This window comes from Salvia hispanica, chromosome 2 (genome assembly GCF_029641045.1).
Source record: "Salvia hispanica isolate PSC_SH4W2 chromosome 2, Shi_PSC_v1, whole genome shotgun sequence".
In the NCBI taxonomy this organism is placed as follows: domain Eukaryota; kingdom Viridiplantae; phylum Streptophyta; class Magnoliopsida; order Lamiales; family Lamiaceae; genus Salvia; species Salvia hispanica.
In genome coordinates, this window is record NC_142693.1 from 19703660 (window position 1) to 19719373 (window position 15714).

The following is a 15714-nucleotide window of genomic DNA, read 5'->3' on the forward strand; positions in this document are numbered from 1 at the left end:
GTTCACTTGGCAATCCATCTTATTCCCAAATCATTCGTCAATTCATCTCATTACCATATTTTATCCAATATTCTCATATTTTATACGTCATTTCCAACAATGTTACTATATCGCAGATAAATAATCACACGAATCATGAGTTTACGATTATCACATAATAGCACATAGCGTCACACAATAGAATTAGGCTCTTAAATGTTAAGTATACTACATGATGGACATATGAGCATAAGCCCTTTACCACCTTAGCGTTCAAGTCACTGCAAGTCCTTCCTTTTTACTGTTGCCGATAAGCTTCTCGCTTCGTTTACTACTCACACAAAACTCATAATGATCTCATAACCTCAAATTTATTCTAGAAGCTTTAACATAACCCTTGATTTCTACATTACATTTGCTCTTAATCTTATTCCTTCAATTATTATTTAATAGCCGGGTTTTTGGCTTTTTAAACCAAAACCTTTCCCCGAATTCCGGTTTTTCCCATGAACTGTGAGATTTTTTTTAAAACCACGAACTTTCATTTCGTTAGGATTTTCCCAACCCGACCCGAATAACACATTTCCGACCCGAATAGTATAATTCAAAATGTTAAAGTTGTGTTTTGTTTATTCAAAAGTTGTCATTTGTTATGTAATAATTGTGACTGTATGTATTATTGTGACAAATAGGATCCAAGTAATCAATTTAGTAACAAATAGGATTAAAATTGACATGTAGACAACCCGGGTTTCGTCGTTGACCTGCCCGGGGAAAATCCTAACGAAATGAAAGTTCGTGGTTTTAAAAACAAATCTCATAGTTCATGAGAAAAACCGGAATTCGGAGAAAGATTTTGGTTTAAAAAGCCAAAAACCCTTAATAGCCTTCGTTAACACTATATGCGGCATATTTATACTCTAATATGCGGCATATTTATACTCTAATTTCCTTTATTCATCATCTAGCAATATTGACTAACAACTATTCATAATCTAACTCCATTATGTTACAATTTCACTAAATATTCTAAATGGCTAATAAAATTCTAAATTCCATTCTACTTACTTTCCATATTATTATTATTAAACTATTGGGAAATTGGTCTCTAAAACCATGAACTTTGCTTAAAATTTGGTATTTCCCATGAACTTTGAAATTGGTATATAATATCACGAACTTTGCATTTTGTTTGGTATTTCCCACGGCATGTTTATTGCTATATTTGACTAACTTACGAGGCTTTTTTATCATACTTGGCACAATTAAATCAACGTAGTTTTCAACGTGACTTTTTATGCTACATGTTATGAACTTAAAAAGTGGTTTCAATTATTATAAAACATATCAAGGTTGCCTATATTAAATAAGATTTTGATGAAAATATCTTATTTGAGTGAGTTTGGGAAATACCAAACAAAATGCAAAGGTCGTGATATTATATACCAATTTCAAAGTTCATGGTAAATACCAAATTTTAGACAAAGTTCATGATTTTAGAAACCAATTTTCCTAAACTATTTAACTGAATTGAGACAACCCTCTGTCACTATTCACCCGTCACTATTCACAGCCAATATGAATTCACTAAATATACCTTCTGATTATATTTGGTCCTCCAATTAATTATAAACATTCCTCATATTATCAATATTATCATCTATAAAGTATATTCACTTCTTCTCAATTGTTCCTCATTGATCCTTTCAAATAAAAATGTTCACTTATTCTAATTCTATTCATGGGTTACTATTCATAGTTTATTTCTTAAGAGAGATCAAATAGATGATTAAGAATATTAAACCTTCTTTGAAAATCTTCCTAAGTTTATTAGTCGCTTATATTTTGCCAAACCATATTTCTAAATTCTAAGCTATCTAAATATTTCATTTCTATATGAATTTAACTTCTCCTTCATCTCCAATATTCTAATTTAGTTTGAAAATCCATTCATTCTTAAACTATGAATTTCTATGAATTCATAACATATATTAAATCAATGTCTAGAATATATTCATATGATTAAGTTGCATAAACTTAGACGTTTTTATCAAATTTCCAAAGTCTATTATTTGATCTCTAATAAAATTGGATTATGCAAATGATCAAGTCTAAATTATATTTATGCATTTAATTCAACCAAATAAGATTCACAACATTAAGCCCTACTCAAATGAGTTTCTTGATCATCTCTAATCTCCCATAAAAATTACTCTAATTCCTTTCTATCCTATCACATATTTGACATGCTATTAAAATATATATCTACTTCAACCAAATAACATCCTATTCTTAAAATTCATCAATTCTCTTTATCTTCGGAACTTTGATTTGAATAATGAATATATAATATTTGACATTCTATAATAAGCATATTAACTCATAAACAATAGTTCAAAAGGCTCATAAATCATTCCTATGATTTCTTTTCTAAATTCCAACATATAATTCAATATAAATTTCATTAGTATCAAAACTATAAAAGAATAAGGTAAGAGTGTTACCTCGATAACGCCCTTCTCCAATTGTCTTGATTTTGCATTGACAATAGCTCACAAATTGGGAAGAAGATTACTAGAATAGCCGACGTTTTGTCGCCTTTTCATTGATTCACACTTGAAAATTATGAAGAAATTGAAAAGGAAAATCTTCCTATGTATTTAGTGAGATGGGCCGAGGGTCTCCCCCTCCCAATTCTCTTCCTCCTCTATATTTATAAACATAGTAAAATATTACATGGTAATTCAAGTGTACACATGGCATAAAAATATTGAAGCATGTAAATATCTCATTTTCTAGATTATTCATTATAATTAAAAATTATCTTGTTGGTATAATATCTCCTCCCAACTGACCTTCTCGACACTTCTTGAAGAGAGAAGAAAATTAGTGTCATTCCACTTCCTAATATTTGGTATGTATATATATATATATATATTGAAAATTAATATTGATAGAATGGATCAAAATTTAATGTACTTAACTATTCTATTATAATACTACACGCTACTTCCACAATTAGCTAAGAAAAATATTTAAGAATTCTAGCAAAATCAATTTATCCTCCAAGAATTATTTAGGCCATATACTAATCCTAACTTCACTTTATAAACTATTTATTTCATAAATAAAGTATTACTCATTTCAAATTAATTATCACATCCTTTTATTTTATTTTCTAACAATATTTATTCAAGATATATATATCGGAATAGTAAATTCATTCTAAGCCAATTTTCGGGATGTTACAGGTAAAGGTAAAGGGAAAGAGAAAGGAAAGGGGAGAAGAAGAATGGCGAATGCAGCATTTTGAGTTCTGAAGCAGGGCTCCAAAATACTGGTAATAACTGATAGGGTATTTTTTTATGTCGGCGTAGTTAAAAGTTGTGACATTATAAAGATGCAAATGAGATGAGTAATGAGATAAAAATAATTAAATAATATGAAAACTCGAGATAGTATTAGTATTTAAAAATTATGAATAAACTTTGAAATAAGTTAAGTGATGAAATACTATGTAACATGAAATTTATTGTGCATAACAGTTATAGAAAAAAAGAGCACAGAAAAAGCAAAAAAATTAAATTATCAATTATGAATAAATTTTGAAATAAGTTAATTAATAAAGTACTATAAAACATAATATTTTTTTATGCATAATAGTAGTAAGGAAAATAAAAGATATCACAAAAAATAGTAAATAAACAAACTAAAATAATAAAAACCAAATTGAGCTTGGAAGGAATTGAACACAGTCCAAGAAGTTGGTAGCCATGGTAGCTTACCACTGGCGCAGGTAAGGAAAGAAATAAAGTTATGCATATAAAATATATAGACTGAAATTGTTGGGGGTTCCATGGATTCCCAACACCCTTTGTATGGGGGATGGTGGAGAGGGTGGAGGTGGAGGCGGAGGCGGGGGTGGTGGAGAGGGTGGGGTGGCCGGGGCGATGCAGATGGCGATGGAATGTGGGTCCTACTTTCATATAGTCTTTCTGTTCCATAGAAATATACCATATCTTTTTGCCCTCTGACCAATAGATATAATCCATATCCATTTATAACAACTTTTTTCTTTTATTTTACTTTATCATTTATGCGCCCCACTTTCTACTACACGATTTCAACTGTTTTTACTCCTTCTCTTTTATTTTACCGATTATGCATTAAAAGTTGTGCCCGACTCTAAATGGCCTATTTTTATTGGACTGAGGGAGTATTAGTTTTATAGTATAATGTGAGTGAGAATGAGTTAGTGGAATATGAGATCCATTGCCAAAAATAGTAAAAGGTAAGTATGTCAAGTATTAGCAGACGGACAAAAAGAAAACTAAGATATTTAATGGCGGACGGAGGAAGTAACAGATTTCAATGCTGGAAAATAGAGATACGGTTTACATACATAGTAACATGAGATCATATCAAACACGGGAAACAAATCAAGTAAATTTATTTATAATTATCACGTTAAACGTGTCATAATCCGCTCGAACAAACACACTAGCCCTTTTCTTTGTATTGTTCATTGTTATCATCAACAACAGAAACGTTTTCAGTGTTGGTGCTGGTGCTGGTGCTTCTTGGATGGATATTGATTTAAACCAATGAAATTCGAGCTCTTTATAAATAAGCCACATGATTACATAAGCTTACTTGCAGTACAAAGCATTAAAAAAATTAAATGATAATGGAGCACTCTATCAAAATGCTTTTCTGTATCTTCATTGTTTTATTACGAAGTGTAATTTTTTAGTTATATAAATATAAGAGGAATTCATTCCTTTAATTTGGCTGGAAAAAGTTTCGGTGATTTTTATAAATAACTTCGACAAAGCATCCATAGATAATAATTTATTTATTTATAATATACTCACATAGAGAACATAGTACATATTACAAACTTGATCTTTGAAATATAGTTGCTAATTTTCTATAGCTAGAGTTGCCATATATAGGCAAAATCTAGCCAACTATTTTTCTTAAACAAGAATGTATTATAGAGCCAAACACATACAGGCAATTTTAATTGCTATTTTATTTATTCATAAGGTGGTTTGGTATAATAAAGGAGTAGTGAGGAATGTGTATGTGTGTGAGTGAAGATTTATTGTGGGTAGTGACACTTTTTCCTAATTTATTAGGCACGACAGAATAGTGGAAGGAATTGTGGAAAGTTTTGTCGAAGGAATATGCAAACAGGAGAGTCGGGTGGAAGCAGCTGAGACGGAGGTGGTGGAGGCGGAGAAGGCGGTGGAGGAGGTGATGGGGGTGGAGGCGGAGGCGAGGGAGGTGGGGGAGAGGGTGGAGGAGGAGATGGAGGTGGTGGAGGTGATGGTGGTGGTGGAGAGGGTGGTGGAGGGGGCGATGGCGGTGGTGGAGTCGACCGTGGTGGTGGTGGAGGTGAACAAAAGCGGGTGGAGAATGGTGGTAAGCAAAGAGTTGCGGAAGTGGTGGAAATGAAGATGGAAGAGAGAGCCACCACAAGTAACAAGTTGAGCTTCATATTGAGCTCAATGCTTCTAATACTTAGATGTGTTTGGTTGAAAATTGTTATGAAATGTGATCATATTTATAGGCATAAATATTCATGCCGAGTATATATGTTAATTAATGGAATGCATGCAACTTGTATAGTAGTTGCTACAAGTCATATATAAATCATCAATTATACAAGTTAGGCCATTTTTACATAATATTCACAGTTTACTTCACCTTAGGCAGGAGTAGATCCAGAAAAAAATTATGTATTTCTATGATGGCATTGTGAATAAACTTATAATCGCTTCTACTTAACCAATATTATTGTTATTTATATTGTTTCAATGAAATATATCATACATTATCCTATGATATATTAGTATTAGTTAGTTTGTACATATTTAATGCGAGTTTTTCCAAATTGTATTGGTTACCAAAGATCTGTTCTCCTGAGCGGCATTAAGTGAGCGATATAGAGGCGACAAATTACGTGGCAATGGAATAATAAATCTTCTTATTATTTTTTAATTTATTATATGTAACTTCATTCCTACCAAGTAACCACGCAGGTAACAAACCATCCCCAATATTCTGAAATCCGAACAGCAGATGTTGTCAGTTCACTACATCAGTAAGTTTATCTTGCCCGAATTATTGTTCAATAGTCACCGTAAAACATTTTTTCTCTCCTCGCCTCAATATTTCATTCTTCCTTGCCAAATTTCTTCCTTGTTGGCATGCAATTCTCCACAAATCTCTTTTGTTCCGTCTCCAAATAATCCCCAAACTTCATCCATGTGGATTATATCACAACCTCACCAATTTTTTTTGATTGATTTCAAGATTTGGGTTATGAGTTTTGCGCCTCACACTATGCAATTTTTCTAAATTTTTTAGGAGAAGAAAGAGAGTTGAAGAATTTTACATTTCTTGCTCTGCAATTTTGAGATTCCTGAAATTGTGGAGAAGTTTTGATTTCTGAAATTGTAGGAGAAGCAAGAAATCAAAAGCTGAAAAATCAGGAAAAATGGAATTGCTGGGTTACACAATGTTGAAGGAGAATTCATCCGGAGAAAAAAAGATGATTTGAGCGAAATTGTATGCCTTTTTTCGATTCGACATCACCGATTTGGAGCCCGGTGAGGAGGTCTTTGATGTGGAAAGGGAGGTCAGGATGATGTGTTGCAGAATATGCAACGGTGAGGCGAGATTTAATGAAGAGCTTTACTAATGGTGAGAGAATTGCAGAAGGTTGAGAAATACGTTGGATAGAGAAGAAAGAGAAAAGAGATTACAGAACTGATATACGGAAACAACTTAAAATCAGGCCTACGTGGCATGTAAGCGCTCACAGTCGCTCATATTAGGTGTGCAGCAGATCAGTTCTCTTGGTTACCACATTGAGGATTAAAGTTTGAATTCTAGAGTTTTCTATATAAGTAAATGAACATATTTATCACTTGAATATTATGATAACAATGACTAGTAATACGGTACAGATTTGAACGTTAAATGCATCGTTGACATACAGCATTGATTTGATTAATAAACATTAATTAATATGAATAAAGCATGTACTATAGTAATGATCATTTTCTTGTAATTCTCATAATTCAAATTGATGAAGAGGAGACACCACACATATTATGGAAGTCTTGGTCGATAATTGCAAATGGGAGACATGTTAATTATCAGTAGACAAATACAAAGCTCTATTGGTGGCCAAAGGGTACACATGTGGCTAAGAGTGGACTATGCAAAGATATTCTTAAATGTGGCGAAGATGAATACGGTTCAAGTGCTATTTTCAGTTGATGTAAACCGAGGTCAGTCAGTAGATGTCGCCAATAGATTCTTGCATGCTGAGCTACAGAAGAAGTGTACATGGGAGTTGGGACGCACCAACAGATCTTTTAAATGAGTTTTGAATTAAAAAAAAAAGTATGCAAGTTGAAAAACACATACCACCTAGACCTTGGTCCAAATAACATGGATCGATCCGAATAACATGGATAGAATTTGATTTAATAACTTCAATCAATATGCATAATGCACTAATTATGATCATTTTCTTGTAATTTTCATAATTCAAACTCCATAGAGATTCATTTTCTGAATTGTTGTGTGAGATACATAAAAATATCGTAAAATAATGTAAAATGTTGACTAAAGAAAATAATTTAAAATTTTTTAATGCTTCAAAATACGTAGATTATGGAGTAATGTACATTAGTACTAAAAATAGGAAGACAATTATAACTGGAGACTTACCCGCAAAACTGACCACTTTGACACACTTGTAAGTTTCATCTCATTTTTATAATACAGAGGAAAGAGTATGAGAAAATTGAAGAAGAAGAGATCCCACATATTATGGAAGAAGCAGGAAAATCGAAATACTGGAGAGAGGCCATGCAAGATGATATGGAAGCCTTGCTGCCTTGGTCCATACTGTAAATAGGAGAAATGTCAATTATCGGTAGTATTGACAATCTGTGGGTTTTCACTATCAAGCAAACACCAGATGAATCTATTGAGTAATACAAAGAGTGGATGCATGCGGAGACATTATCACATATGTGGCGAAAATGTGTTAAGATTTTTGGCTGATCAAGGGAGTAGAAACCAAAAGCTTTTCGAATCAAGAAACTAGCCGTTGGGAGAGGCTCTTCAATAATTCTGTTTCGGCGGTTACAACCGCTTGAGCTCGTTGGAGCTGAGTTGGAGTTCTGGCTGGTGTAACCGCACATACTCACGCACATTGGTATAAGTATGATGAGTGTGTGAGCTGGAGTTCAGTTGTGAGAGTATTCTCAGAGAGATTATACACAAGAGTAAAAGGAGATTTTCATCCACGGTTGAGAGAGTTTTTCTGTGCGATTCAATGAGAAACAAATCACGAGAGTTGAATGTTCATCTTGTTGTAATCTAGAGCTAGCTGGTTCGTTTGTAGCTCCACTTTTCGACTAAGCTCAATACATATCATCTTCTCTGTGCGTGGACGTAGGCTTTGGCCGAACCACGTTATTTCTTGGTGTTCTTGCGTTTTTGCTTTCTTGTTCGATCGTTATTTTCACAACGTGGCGCCGTCTGTGGGAACAGAGGAATAGTCGCGCAAGGAAGTGAAGATGGCGATTTCCAGATTTGAGGCTGAGAAATTTTTGGGAAAAAATAACTTTGGTCTTTGGCGCTTGAAGATGAGGGCATGCTAGTGCAACTGGGGCTAGCCGAGGAATTAAATGGAGAAGACAAAACGAAGGCGGCGGAGGAGATCGATCCCAAAGAAAAGGCTAAAAGGGATGAGATCTTTGAGAGGGCGCATAGTGCGATCATTCTAAATTTGGGGGATAAGGTTCTTAGAGAGGTTGCAAAAGAGACAACCCCTTCTGGACAAAATTAGTCATTATACATGACTAAGTCTCTTGCAAATCGCTTGTATGTTAAGCAGAGGCTATATTCCTTCTAGATTGCAGATGAGAAGAGCATAGAGGAGCAACTTGATATGTTTAACAAGATCATTGATGACCTTGAGAACATTGATGTGAAGCTCGAGGATGAGGAAAAGGCAATAATATTGTTGAATGTCTTGCCAAGATCTTTCGAGCAGTTGAAAGATGCGATGCTCTATGGGAGGGAAACCTCCATAATATTGGAAGAGGTGCAATCAGCTTTGAAGTCCAAAGAGCTACAGAAGCAGGGCAGCAAAGGGCATTCGGATCCGATGGTAGAGAGTCTTGTGGTCAAGAATGCAAAGGGAAAAAAGGGGTTCAAGAAGAAGGGTTCTGGATCTAAGCAGCCCTATCCTCAAAAGGCAGATCAAGATCAAGAAAAGGAGACTAGATCATGCCATTATTGCAAGAAGCCAGGCCACTTGAAGAAAAATTATTTTGCCTGGAAGAAGAAGCAAGATGAGGAAGAGAATGGGAAGAACACTACTGATTTTGCAGAGGAGTTGGAGATTCCTAAGGCTCTGAATGTTTATGACAGTCATGAGGAGCTTCCTTGGATAATGGACTCCGGATATAGTTTTCATGTGTGTCCAATCAGAAGCGGGTTCACTGATATGAATGAAGCTACTGGATCAGTTTTGTTGGGTAACAACAAGATATGCAGGATCAGAGGGATAGGGAGCATTAAACTCAGACTTCATAATGGAGCTATAAGGATGCTCACTGGTGTGAGGTTTATTCCAGAAATCAAGAGAAATTTGATTTATGTTGGGGTTTTGGATGCTTCTGGTTATACTTGTGTTCTTTCTGATGGGATTATGAATATAGTCAAAGATGGAAAGGTGATCATGTTGGCTGAGAGGAGAAGGAGTCTGTACTATTTGCAGGCATCTGTGATCACTGGTGCTGTGAATACAGTTCAGAGTCTAAGTTTGAAGACATGGCATCTCAGGCTGGGGCATTTGGGTGAGGCTGGAATCAAGTAGCTTGTGAAGAGAAATCTGATCTGCATAAGTGATCCAAATGAGCAGCTGGGATTATGTGAGCGGTGTGTGTTGGGAAAAAGCAAGAAGTTGTCATACTCAAAGGGAATCCATAGTTCCATAGCCCCTTTGGACTATGCCCACGGTGACTTGTGGGGACCAGCCACTCCAGTCACCATTGGTGGAGGTAAATATTTCTTGTCCATCATAGATGATTTCTCTAGAAAATTATGGGTGTTCATATTAAGGGAGAAGTCAGAAGCCTTTATGAGATTTAAAGACTGGTGCAAAGAAGTTGAGGTTGGAAAAGGTAGCTCACTGAGGTGTTTGAGAACTGACAATAGATTGGAGTTCTTGAGCAGAGACTTTGATTCTTTCTGCAAGGAGAAGGGGATGAGGAGGCACGGGACAGTTCCATCTAATCCACAACAAAATGGAGTTGCTGAGCGAATGAACAGGAACATCTTGGAGAGGGTTAGGTGCATGCTATTTGGTTCTGGAATGCCCAAGAGGTTCTGGGGGGAGGCTGTTAGCATGGCTGCAGTTCTCATAAATAGAAGCCCCTCATCTGCAATAGCATTTGAGACTCCAGATCTGTAATGGTATGGGAGAGATGTGGATTACTCAAGTCTGAAAATTTTTGGTTGTATGGCCTAGGCTCATATCAAGCAGAGTAAGCTTGAGGCAAGGGCTCTGAGTGTGTGATGATTGGTTGGTTATCTAAAGGGAGTTAAGGGGTGTGCAGAGCCAGGAAACCAAAAGGTTATCATTTCCAGAGATGTGCAGTTTGAGGAAAGTAGAATGTCTTTTCTGGAGAAGGCACAGGCAAGCAATGATTCAACAAAAGAAAACCAGGAGTCATAGCATGATGGTACAGTGCAATTGGAGGTTTTGGAACCTGAGAGATCAGCTCAGATGGAGGCTTCTGAGGATAGTGGGAATTCTGATTCTGAGAACCATATATCTGGGCAACAAGGAGCTGAACAAGGAGCACCAGTTCTTGATGAAGAGGAGTTAGGTGATGGTGCAAATGAGCCACAGGTTGTTCAGCAGAATCTAGATGATTATATGTTGGCCAGAGATAGAACAAGAAGAATCCCTAAGCCTTCTTCCAGATACAGTGAGGCTGAGTACTTATTATATGCTCTATGTGTGGCAGAAAATATATAGTATGCTGAACCATCAAATTTCAAGGAAGCCATGAAGTCTAAAGAGAGTAAGCAGTGGATGAATGCTATGATAGAGGAGATACAGTCTCTGATGAATGATAAAGCTCGTTTCATGCATCGGTTTAGAGTTAAAATTCTGTGCATTTGGGGCGCTAATGTGCGTTTATGAGTTCAGGTGCGTAGTAAATCTGATGGGTCTAGGAGTTGTTGTTACCTGACCTGGCAGATGCAAAAGAGATTAAATTGAAGCAAAAATTAGAAGTCGTCGTTCGGACCTGGGAGAATCAAAAGTTGGCGACAAGAGGAGAATGGAGCGAGAGCAGATTATTTTAAAGAGTCTTACTCAAGGGCAAGAGCGTCAAATCACCAGAGGGATACCCTAGGGATCAGAGCCTCACATATATAAGGAGCTCAACCTTGAAGAACAAGACAGACCTTGGACAACCACTTCTACACTTTCCTAACTCTAGCTTTCGTTCTATGCTTTAGTTCCACACTTCAAATTTCTCATTTCGACTGCTGCGCACTTGGACATGGAGGATTCTGGCCACCGTGGTTCTCATCATCATCGTTATTTTGTTGTGTAACACCGCCTTGTGAAGGCGAAGAAACAATCTTACTTGCTTTCGTTTAGTACTTTGTGGTTTTTAAGTTCGCAACTCCAGTTTCTGACTTTGATCTACTGGGTTCAGACTTATTTCGAGTTATTATGGAAGTTTATGTCTGCTTTTGGTTGGATACCGTTGAGTTTATGTTTATCTCTTGCTTTTAGCTTGCGTTCTTTGTTTATTGTTGGATGTTTGGAGCTGAAATATGATGGTTTGTTGATGGAGGCTGGGGATTTGCGTATGGAGATGTTTGGATCTGTTGAATCGTGGTGTTTTTGAGTTGGAATTTCGCGTATCTTGTGTTTGCTGTTTACGTTGTGCATGATTATGGCTGTTTACTTTCTGTTTCTGCATCCTTTAGGTCCAGTAGCGTAGATCTGTTAGTTTAGGCTTTAATTTCTTGTTTTAAGTCTAGATCTAAAGTTTGCTCTGTTTTCATGGTGTTTAATACTCTGTTTTATCTGTTATTCTCGTTTGATTCCCGAAGAAGATGCAGTTGTTGGTAGTTAGAACCAGATCTGCTTTATGTCAGTACTTTTCAGCATGTACTTTACTTTTTCTGCATATCCTCCAGACCCTGTCAGTACGATCTGCTTTGTCTTTTTTACTTTTCCGCATGCTTTTCCAGACCCTGGTAGTTTAAGGAAACTTGTCTTGCTTTTCGCTTTATGCTTGTCTGTCCAGATTAGGAAAGTCTGTCTAGTTAAGTTTACATCCAGTTGTCTTAGAACTTTAAAATATCTCAGTTTCTCTAAGTCATGTATATTCCGTACGCTTTCGTTTCTTAGACCCAGTAGGTAGAGTAAAGTTTTTTTCTATCCCTCAGACCCAGTAGTTTTAAGTTCTCGACCCACAAAAATTGTGTGGCAGTAGCCAACCCTTTTTCCCAAAACATCCTCAAATGCAGTTTCGTAACACCTTCGTCCTCGTGGGATCGATCATTTACTTCCCTATGCTAAGTTGTAGTATAGTGAGTTGGGGTTTTTGAAGGAATAGAGTGCACCCACCGACCCCTTTCTGATAGTTTCATGATCTTCTAGTCTCTGAAGTCTAGTCGCATCCTCTGGACCTGTTAGATCGAGTGATATCACACCGCACCTGCACTGCACTTCTAGGACCTGTCAAAATGGCGCCGTTGCCGGGGATGCATGGTGTTATTTATGTGTTTGCGAATGTTTTGGTGTAAATAGTTTATTTACTATGTTTTCTTTTGTTTCTTTTTTCAGTTTATGAACAGGAGCTACCGGTTCGGACACTGGAACAACTCACCTGGTTGGAGAAGCGCCCAGACTAGTTGGCGGGTCAAGGAAGCGATATTCCCAGTTACCACCAGATCGGGTCTTACAACAGGGGATCCAGTTCACCTGAGTTCTGAGAGCGACGAGGAGTCAACTTCGTCAGTTAAGAACGAACCAAAGTCAACCTCAGAAACAGAGGAGGAAAGCGTTGAAAGCATGGCCACCGCAGGTGACGACGACCCAGAGATCGGCTCGCTCACTGCCCACCTAGACGGCGAGCCCGCCCAGGCTATCGTCTCCAACCAGCGCCAGAGGGCGATCGACATCAAAACTAATGTGCTGGGTATTCTACCCAATTTCTCGGGTCGGAGGAATGAATGTCCATATGAATTCCTCAATGAGTTCAGTAAGCTTTGCAGTATTCAGAAGAGGCCCAACGATGCAACAGAGGAGGATTACCGACTACGCGCGATCCCGTTTGCGCTAAAGGGGGAGGCTAACACATGGCTATTGAGGTTGCCACCCGACTCAATCCATACATGGAAGGATTTCAAGTTGGAATTTATGGATTACTTTTTCCCTTCTAACAAAATGAATGCTCTTAAGAAGGAGATCCAGGAATGCAAGCAAGAATATGATGAATCGTTGAGCCAATACTGGTCCAGATTTAAGGGGTTGCTCAATGCTTGCCCAAACCACAGGATGATGGAAGCCGAAACCTACTATCTATTCTATGAAGGGAAAAACCTGAGTCCAAAGATCTGATGAATACCGCTAGTGGAGGAAATTTCACCAAGAGGAAGGTGAGCGAGGCCCGAGAGATACTGGGAAGATTAATCGATGCAAAAAAGGCATATGATTCACCTCGTACCATCCTAAGAAGAGGAAGTGTGGATGCAGTAACAGTGCAAAATGAAGAAAGGATGGATGCCCGAGTGGATGCAAGGATGGATGTTAGAATGGAGCAGCTAGAGAAGACTATTCTAACCGCCCTGGGGAAGAACGACTCGCCGGGTCCAACAGAAAAAGAAAAACAAGCACTGGGCCCAGAGGATGGTTACAATTATTGCGGATCTCAAGGAGGGATAGATTGTCCAGCCCATATAAATGTTGTAGGAAATTGGAACCAAAATAATCAAGGCAGCAATTGGAACCAGTGGAGAATCAAAGACACTCCATGGAGGGACAATCCATGCTTCAGGTGGTCCGATGGGAATCAAAACCCTCCACTCCAGATTACTAACTCAGAAGGAAACCAAGGGAACCAATCCAACTGGCCCAGAAGGAATCAAGAAGGATAGGGCAACTGGAATCAAGGAGCACAAGGTAATTGGAGTCAGGGAGGTCAAGGAAATCAACCCAGCTGGAACAATAGGAATCAAAATAACCAGGGAAGCTCATATGTACCCCCACACCAGAGGAACAACAACTATCAGGGACCAGGGAATCAGTACAACAATAACCAAGGAGGTCAAGGAAACTTTCGCCCGCATCAAGGGGGTGGACCAAATCATGGTCAAGGGCCAAGTGGCAGTTAACCGAACTCCAGGACCCAGAGGAATCTGGATGATATGGTCCATGACCTAGTGAGTTCTTAACAGCACATGCAAAACAACTCACTGGCAAATAATGACGTGGTCTACAAGCTCCAGCATGCTCAGCAGGAACACAAGGCCGCGATGGATCTGATGTCGAAGCAATTATCTCAGATCGCAACGTCCCTGAGCGACATGCGAGGAAATAAAGGGAGGATTCCAGCCTCAGTAAAGCCACCAGAAAGGGCAAATATCAGCCAAGTTACCCTAAGATCCGGGAAAGCATATGAAGGACCCAAGCTGAAGGTAAATGATGAAATGCCAGTGCCGATGAGAGAAGATGTTATCCACCCGGTCCAGCAAAAAGAAGAAGTTAGGGCAGAGGATAATATCCAAGCCGGTGACTTGGGAGGATCGTTACCTCGGATGGCTGACCCATTTTTCTTAGAACCGGAGCCTGAGGTAGAAACTGAAAAAGTGAAGGGAGAGGCGGAAGAGCCCTCTAAGGAAGATCCAACCAACGCAACAAAGAGGATTAAACCTTTTCCCTACCGAGGGGATGCCAAGAAGAAAAAGGACAACCTCGTAGATTTCATGGAGATTTTTGGAAAGCTGGAGATCAATCTCCCGTTCTTGGAGGCTATGAAGCTGCCCCCGTTCAACAAATTCATTAAGGAGTTCATTACGGGCAAGGCAAAATCCGATGGAAAGATCGTGATCGGGGAGAATGTATCTGCAGTAATTCAAAAGAGGATAATGTCGTCGAAGCAAACTGACCCAGGCATGTTTACCTTACCTATCACTATAGGAGGTGTCAGAGTCGAGCATGCTATGTGTGATCTAGGTGCGTCTATTAATGTGTTACCGCTTTCCATATATAAAAAACTGGTAGGAGCAAGAATGACTGATACGAAAGTGGTGATCCAGTTAGCTGATAGATCATGCATTAGCCCTGAAGGAGTGTTAGAAAATGTGATAGTAAAAGTTCATGATTTCCTATACCCTGTTGATTTCCATGTGATAAAGATGAGTGAAAACGAGACTGCTGAGTCTAGTGGCGTTCTTTTAGGAAGACCATTTTTAAGGACCGCCAAGACTATAATTGATGTTTTTGATGGCACCATCTGTTTAGATTACAATGGGGAGAAATTCACTTTTAGCATTGATGAAGCTATGAGGAAACCACTTGACGTGGAAAACCTCCATTTTGTTGATGTCATTAACCCCCGGTCCAGGAGTTTCTTGAGACCGAACTATTGCAGGAACAGGCTGATA